Source organism: Heloderma suspectum, chromosome 4 (assembly GCF_057233095.1).
Source record: "Heloderma suspectum isolate Gila_16-S chromosome 4, 16-S_ref, whole genome shotgun sequence".
Lineage (NCBI taxonomy): Eukaryota > Metazoa > Chordata > Lepidosauria > Squamata > Helodermatidae > Heloderma > Heloderma suspectum.
Genome location: NC_139461.1, coordinates 58,689,416 through 58,697,634, shown reverse-complemented (window position 1 = coordinate 58,697,634; position 8,219 = coordinate 58,689,416).

Sequence of the window (8,219 nt, the reverse complement as noted above, 5' to 3'; positions counted from 1 at the left end):
GACCCTCTTGGCTCCGCTCCTGGTGGCCCTGCTGTCTGCCCCATCAGTGTCAGTAGGCACCTGCTGCCACTGAATTACAGTGAGGTAAGATAAATAGTGTGTGTGTGGGGGGGAGGGAGCGGGGAGAAGGGGACTGATTAAAGGGGTGTGTGTGCGGGGAGTGGTTTAGCAAAAACAGGGCATTAAATGAAATCTATACTTTAAGAGGGCAAATGCCAGCTCAAAATACCATAAGGAAAATGCAGAGTGCATTTTTTTTTTTAAGAAGGTGGGGAAGAAAGTTCGATCTATGGATTTGAGAACAGAGGGAGGTGTTGTGGAAAATTGGTCTGGGATGATGCAGACAGGGCAGGGAGCAGATTTTTGGGTTCCAAAGACCAAAAGGTTTGAAAGCAGAGGTAAAAGTGGCTTTTGGAGGTAAGGGAGAATGCGCCACAGAGAGGTTGAAGAGCTTCTATCTGGGTAGTGAAGAAAATATTCGGGAGAGACAGAGAAAGAGAGAGACTACAAGGTGTTACCTAAACACTGTAGGATTAATATGAAAAGGAGGAAAGGGGGAACAAACAAGAGTAAGGTCCAAAAGGAGGTTCTGAGTGGAGATTTTGTAGAGGAGTGGGAGGGGAAAGAAGGCAAAGTGAATAGGAAGGGTTAGAGTGGATTTCAGGGTAAAAATACCGTATGGAGTTTCAAAGCCAAGGAGCCTAGATGCTCAGATGTTTGATGAGGGCAAAGTAGTGAGGCACGGGGTTGCTGAAGAGAGAAGAAAGATCCTTAGTTAACCTTGGTGAAAGATAGATAAAACCTGGCCAAATTTTAGGGAAAAGCAGAAAACAGAATGCCAGCGGATTAACTGACCACTGGAAAGAAAGATAGGGGTTGTTTAGTGATTTACCTGTCCTTGAATCTACAAAGTTGACAGTGTGTTGGAGGCTTTTTGGTTTATTTATTTATTCGTGTCAGAAGCATCACAGTTAAAAACATACTATAACACATAACATTTAAAGTATAAAATTTAGAAGCTAAAATATATAAAAATTAGACAACTCTTGATAATTTTGGTAGGGGTGTGTACAGTGATGTGGGTTTTTCAAAAATGTTCCAATGCAAATTGGTAGGTTAATTTGCATCAGGTTAATTTGCATAAGGTTATTTGCATCAGAAAATTTCAGTTTTCATTGGAAAATTTTCTGATGCCCTAGAGATATGATTTAGCATACTTATCGTACTTATATTTAGTAAATAACAAACCTAAAAAAGTTCCCCATGTTAAGTTTTGTCTCAATATACCACAACTATTTGACATGAAATGCTTGAGGAAAAAAATTAAAGCACCCTTAATGTGATTTAAAGGTTATATTACATATATTTTTATTGAAATAGCATGTACTTCCCCTACATTGTTTAAATTTTAAGAAAAAACAAAGATACCAAAAATTGTTGACATATTAATTTTAGCAACCCAAAAAACTGTGCATGATATGCTAACAACCACTCATGCATTTCAACAGAGTTCAACTGTCTTCCACTAAGGTTGTTGGGGCACCTTCAGTTCGCTGTCACTATTTATTAGTTCCATTTCACTCTGAGACAGATATGTATTTCAATGACACATATGTATTCTCTTGCTAAGGATAATCACCTGAGAAACGTTAATTACAATTTTGAAACTGTCAAACTTGGCTAATATTGTATTTGCAATTTGCATATATCCGTTTTGACTAATGAATTATGAAATGGGAAATTGTCCAAGAAAAAATAAAGCACTGGAAAACGTTTTGCCCCACATCACTGAACATAGTTCAGGGAGGCGTATGGGATGTTGGGGATTAAGTCAGGGACAACAGAGCCACCAAAAGAATGTCTACAGAATGTGACATACACAGTTGCCTTGAACATGCTCTGCCTGAATCTCAATGATGGCAGAAGCTTCTCCTTTACTTCTCTGAAACCAGAGTGGAACTTTCTTCTCCAGGTACAGGCTACCGTTCCCAACATAGCAGAATTTAGGGGTGGTTTGTAACAATGTACAGATCTTTCAGGCATTTGTGTTCAGCCTACATTTAATATCAGTCAATCAAAGCTTTTATTGTTTCAACCAGAGGTTACAACAAGCAAAATAATAACAAAGATAAAACATACATAAAAGAAAACAAACAAATCATATTAATTTTTAATTTTCTGCAAGGTCATAAAATTAGCTCTATGCGATTGGGCTGTGAGAGCAAAATTGGCCATTGCCAATAAGACTGTCTTACTTTCGGAAGTAAACAAAAAGTGTATTCTGTCTAAATCGGACCAGCTGGACTTTTTTTCAAGAAAACGATGCAAATATTTAAAACAAATTTGGGAATAAATAGGGCAATAGAATAAGTAATGAGGCAGATCTTCCACTTTGCCAGTACAGCAGGGGCAGAGTCCCGAGGCATAGGGAGTCTTGTTAAAACGCCCTTCTAAAACTGCTGTTTTCATTTGCTCCATCTTCAATCGTGTGAGAGCGGATCTAAGATGAGGGTTTGTAATTAAAGTCAGATAGTGTTCACATTCAAATTTAAGCTTGGTCTTTGCAAACCAAGGTGCTATCTTATTACTAGACACTGAGATCCGTTTGGATAGAAACACTGTAAACCCTCTCCTTAAAAACCTCTTTGCTATGGGCAACATTCAAAGTGGTGAAATATTTAAAAGAAAAACCATAATAATGAATGTAAGAAATTAATTTCTGAAACCAGGATAATGTGTTTGATGAGTTAACTCTCATTTGTTCTAAAAGGCACAGTTTAGGAAATCTAGTTGAAGGAGAGAAAAAAATCTTGAGCCAATAGTTAAAGGCCCTGATGACCATGATAGATTTAATGGGTATTACACCAGTTTCTGAATGTAAAAATGAAGCTGGAATACACCTTGTCAAACCTAGAATTGTTCTCAGCAATTTGTTTTGAAATATTTCCATATTATAGGAAAACTTCAAAGCCTATAACTCTCCTCCATATACAAACTGAGGGATACATTTTGATTTCAACAAAATTAACATTGGGTGGATTTGGTAACCTCCCCTTGTATGCCAGAACTTCAGTAAACCATTTAGTTGTTGGTTTGTCTTTAATTTCAAGGATTTGAAATGAGCGTCCCAACCTCCTGAAGCTGAAAGAAGAACACCCAGATAGCGATACGAGGGTACTTGCTCAATAGGGTGGGTGTTTATTCTCCATTTGTGTAATGGGGATCTCTGTCCAAAGACCATGACTTTGGTTTTCCCATAATTTATAAATAGGTTTTTATGGGAATATTCAGCCAATGCTGATAGTAATCTCCGTAAACCTACCTTGGTATATGAAATGAGAATCAGATCATCAGCATAAAGAAGAAAGGACAATTTCCCAACTTTACTTGGAAATAGAAGTCACCAGTCAAATCAAAAGCTATATCATTTACAAATAGATTGAAGAGAAGAGGGGCCAGGACACACCCCTGTTTAACTCCTTGAGATACTGCGATATTATCCATCATGTGTCCAGCAGTAGAAAATCTCACCTGAATGTTTAAGTTTTCATGCAACACTTGTAATAGAATCAAGGGACGTCGATCGAAATTTAAATCAGCCAGTTTTGCCATAATCTGTTCCTATTAATTGAATCAAAAGCTGCTTTGAAATCAACAAATGCCACATACAATTTTATTTTTTTTTATTGTTATACTTATTAACCAGGTGGTCTAGTACAAAACAATGGTCCATTGTTGAATAACCAGCTCAAAAATCAGCTTGTTCTTCTATAAGGATGTTATTTATGAAGGCCCAATCCTTCAGTTTGTTCAGCAGGTGTCTAGCATATAATTTAGCTGCAATATCAATAAGACTAATTGGCCTATAATTTGAAGGGAGATTATGGTCTCCTTTTTTGAAGATCGGAATTAAAATAGAAGTATTCCAACCCTTTGGGAATTCCCCAAGTAGGTTTATATGATTGAACAATTTGGCCAGAATATGCAGCCACCACTTGATGTTATGTTTGATTACCTCTGCTGGGGCATAGTCTTCTCCTGGGGCTTTTTTAGCTGGCATTGTATTAATTAATAACTCTATCTCTTTATGGGATATGGGGGCCATGGATCTGTAGTGCCAAGGGTGGAGAACAAAGGCAGATGTAATTGCGGGCTATTGGCATTAAATAAAACACTAAAGTGTTTCTCCCAGTCTGTCTTTGATATCTGTGGATACATTTGATATATCACCATTTAAGCTGTGGTTTACGATCTTCCAAAAGGCTGACAGATCTTTTGTCTTCAAAGTGTTCAGCCTACATTTAATATTAAGTATACACAAATGTTTTGCATATCTGCAGTGTAGACAATTAATAGGAGTGTTGCACCCTTTCCTCTGGAAAATACCCCCATGCTTTAACTCTTTTTAACTCTGCTGTTATGTCACAACTATAAAACTAAGACCTTTTTCACACAATGTCTATCTGTAGAATGGATCATTTATATAAAATCTTTTATTCTTCCTGAGCCCTTGGGACAGAGTGAATCAGTAAAAAGAACAACCACCAGTTTAAAATCCCTACAGTGCCAGATGGTTTTGTAATGATACACTAATGTAAACGTCAAGTATACCTATTATAAGCACTTATTTGCCAAAACGCTAACAGTTATAATTCTAGCTTGTGATGTGAATATAATGCAAAACACTGAAATAAAAGTATCTTTCTGAAATTTCTGCTGATCTCCAAACTGAGCCTGCAGTTCCCACTGGTCCTGTGTTAAAAACTGTCTGCTAGACTGGGTTATGTACTACTTGCACAGTTAAGCATAATTTTTACTATGAAAATACAAGTAGATCATAAGTATTGTAGACTAAGCCCCCATTCCAAAAACCATGTACACATCGGCTTTCCAGTCTCTTCTGTAATGAGAAATGTTGGTGTCTACAGATATTCTGCACTGCATTGACAAAGTGAGTATTCCCTCACTAAACAAAAGAACAAGGGTGTCCCTCAACACACAGGCCTCCAACTATGCACTGGAGTTCTGAATCATGGCCTGGTATAAGAAGTAACAGACCAAAAGCTAGCAATTGGTCAAGGTATGATGTTCTATTATTGGAAGTTCCTAATACTTTACACACATGAATATATAACTGTATGTAGTGTGGGACTCTTGCCCCCTCTAGTGACTTAATATAGGTGGTAAGAATTTGCTCCAGCTAGTTGGAGGTGTTGTAACTTAAATGCCAAAAGTCCAGTTTCAGTTCCCACTTCTCATGAAGAACCACAAAAGTTTAGCAGATCTACTCCTGATTCCCAACCCTGAATTGGGAATATGTCTTTGAGCCATTTGTTCACCCCCCCCCCACACACTTCATTAAGGAAACTCCTCTTATCCTCTACTCATGTTTTTGATTTTTATTGGTATTTATTACCAGAAAAGTCTCAGGAGGTGGATGGGGAAAAATACTAAAAAAATATGGGAGGAAGAGTCAACAAACTATGAAGAACACTAAAGAATAAAGAGGCACAAGGAAGATGCTTTATTATTTCAGTGTTTTGCATTATTTTCACACAATCTCTCTCAAAGATTATTTGTACATGTTATGTAGGAAAGAACCAGAGGGCTGTGATACCTGCTCTGCCCCCAATTAAAAATTTCAAATGCAACCCACTGTGTGCATCCATTTTATTGACTGATAATGCTGCTCCCTAATGGAACAACCCTCAGTCATCTCCCATGTTTTCTACTCCTTCTGACTCCATACCTCAATGGAAATAAGGGGCTGTAATCAAACCATTTGTCTTAATTATGCTTTGGAGGGCTTCAACATTTTCACATATGATATTAGCCGAATAAAAGCCTGGTACTATCCTTAGAAATAAACTGACTTTGATTAAGGTTTCTAATTTGGGCAATCCTCTATAACATCAGACTTGACAAAGGAAAACATATCGATAGTTATTTGGGAACGATGTCTGAATATATTCATTGTATTTAATCTTATTTCAATGTTGCTCTAACACATACTTTGAATAATTCAGGAGATATTCAAAAATGTATTTTGGAAGGGCAAATTGGGGAGCTCAGTAAGAAGAATGCAGGAGTTTAATTTGTTTTCAAGACAAAGAATGTGTCCCAGACATCCATTGTTAAAAGAATAATAAATGAGAAACTAGAGAACAACCTTCTAAGTCAGGAAAGAAACTGCTAGACCTCTGTTATTTAAAGCCCCACAAATCAGTTCAATATTCCATTGTGACATGTGGGAAACATTATCAAAATTATTTTTAAAGAAACTGCAAAAGGTCTCTGTGGCCTGTTTCGGGGATGGACAGTTATATCTGTTCAATATATACAATCGGAAAGACAGATTCATCTTGCTAAAAGAAGAAAAGTGACAGAAATCAATATCGCCAAAAATATGCCTGTGATATTCTTCTGAAAACCGGAACTACTTTATCCTAAAGACATTAACCTGGAAGCAAGTCCTATTGAGCTCAATGAAGCTTACTTTTGAGTACATGCATATCAGCTAAAAATAAAATGAAACTAATACTGAAACTGGGAGGGACTGTAAAGCCGGATGGGGCCGCCAGTGGAGGATTTGCATAAAAGGGGGAGGGAGTGATAGTGGGCTAATCAAAGTATGAGATGTGAGAGGTGCATAGGATAAAAGTATGAAAAACAGCACGTACTATCATTACAGTAAAAAACTCATTAAACTCCTTTTCAATATAAAACTATATTTGGTTCTATATAGGCAAAGATTTTGTACACAGTAGAGTATATTTAAAAGATAAAATCTAGGAAAGCATTAATATACATTTTTGGATACTTCAATGCTCTTAGCAATAATTTTCAGGACAAACTTGTAATGAGATTTGTGCAATAACATTTTTGCAGGTTGTTTCTTTTGCACAGTTCATTTTGTATTAAAACACTACAATTACAAATATCCTTATCCTTTAAATATTTACTCCAAAGTTCCCTACATTTCAGTGGGATTTACTTTCAAGTATGCTTTGGACTGCAGCCAATATGCAATTGTATTACATACAAATTGTAATTGTAATACAAAATGTATTATGTATGTCACCGTGAGAGCTTCGGATATAGGGCAACTCATAAACTGAATAAATAAAAATATTTGCAGTCCTTAAATTTAGTCCCTGATTTTTTTTTATGATGAGGAGAAGGGGACGGCAGAGGATGAGATGGCTAGATAGCATCACCGATGCAATGAATATGAACTTGAGCACGCTCCGGGAGAGAGCGCAGGACAGGAAGGCCTGGCGTGCTATGGTCCATGGGGTCATGAAGAGTCGGACACGACTGAACGACTGAACAACAACAACAATATTGGTTATATCCCTGGTGAATGGAGACAGTTCATAGTTTGGAAACCAGAGCTCTTAGAATTTTTTTTTTTTTTAATATACAGAATAGTTCAAAGATATATCTGACCCTTCTGAAACTCTATAAGGATGGGCAGAGTAGACAATTATGGTAAACGCAGCAAAATGAGCATAAGAACTCATGAAATGCAGAGGACAGAATATTGGCTTTTGAAGAATATGCTCAAACCCAACTCTCATTCAACTGAGACGTTCACACCATTGGAAATGATAAGAATTGCAAGCTACTTAGGGTGCAACCCTATGCATATTTAGACAGAAAATAGTCCTACAACACCCAGCATTCCCCAGCCAGCTGTAGGATTTTTTTCTTCTAAATATGCATCTTTAATATACTAAGGCAGGGTTCATAGACACACACTTACCTAGGAAGAAATCTAGGATTGCAATGTTAGACTGCAATCTGATGAGCACTGAATTAAATTGGTCTTACTTGTGAATAGACATGCATAGGGCTGTGGTGTAAGTGCTGTAGAACCTATAAACAATACCAATGCTCAAGCACTAAAGAGCTGAGGCCTTTGCACTTGGATAGCTTCTTATTGCTTTCCAGCCATGCCCCCCAACTCCAGATGAAGAGACATTATTAATGGCAGCCCACTGATTATGGGAGTCCACTTTCAGTACTGACCTCAACATCTTCCGGAAGAGCTGTAGAACTTTTCTACTGAAGGTGCACTATGGTAACTGGTGTCACAAGCAGTATTAGAACATTTACCGTTGAAAATAGGTGAGATGTTGAACTGGTGAAGGGTTTATGTTGAATTGGTGAAAGGCAGCTTGTACAACCTTGCTGCAAAGTTTTCGGATGAAGTAGGA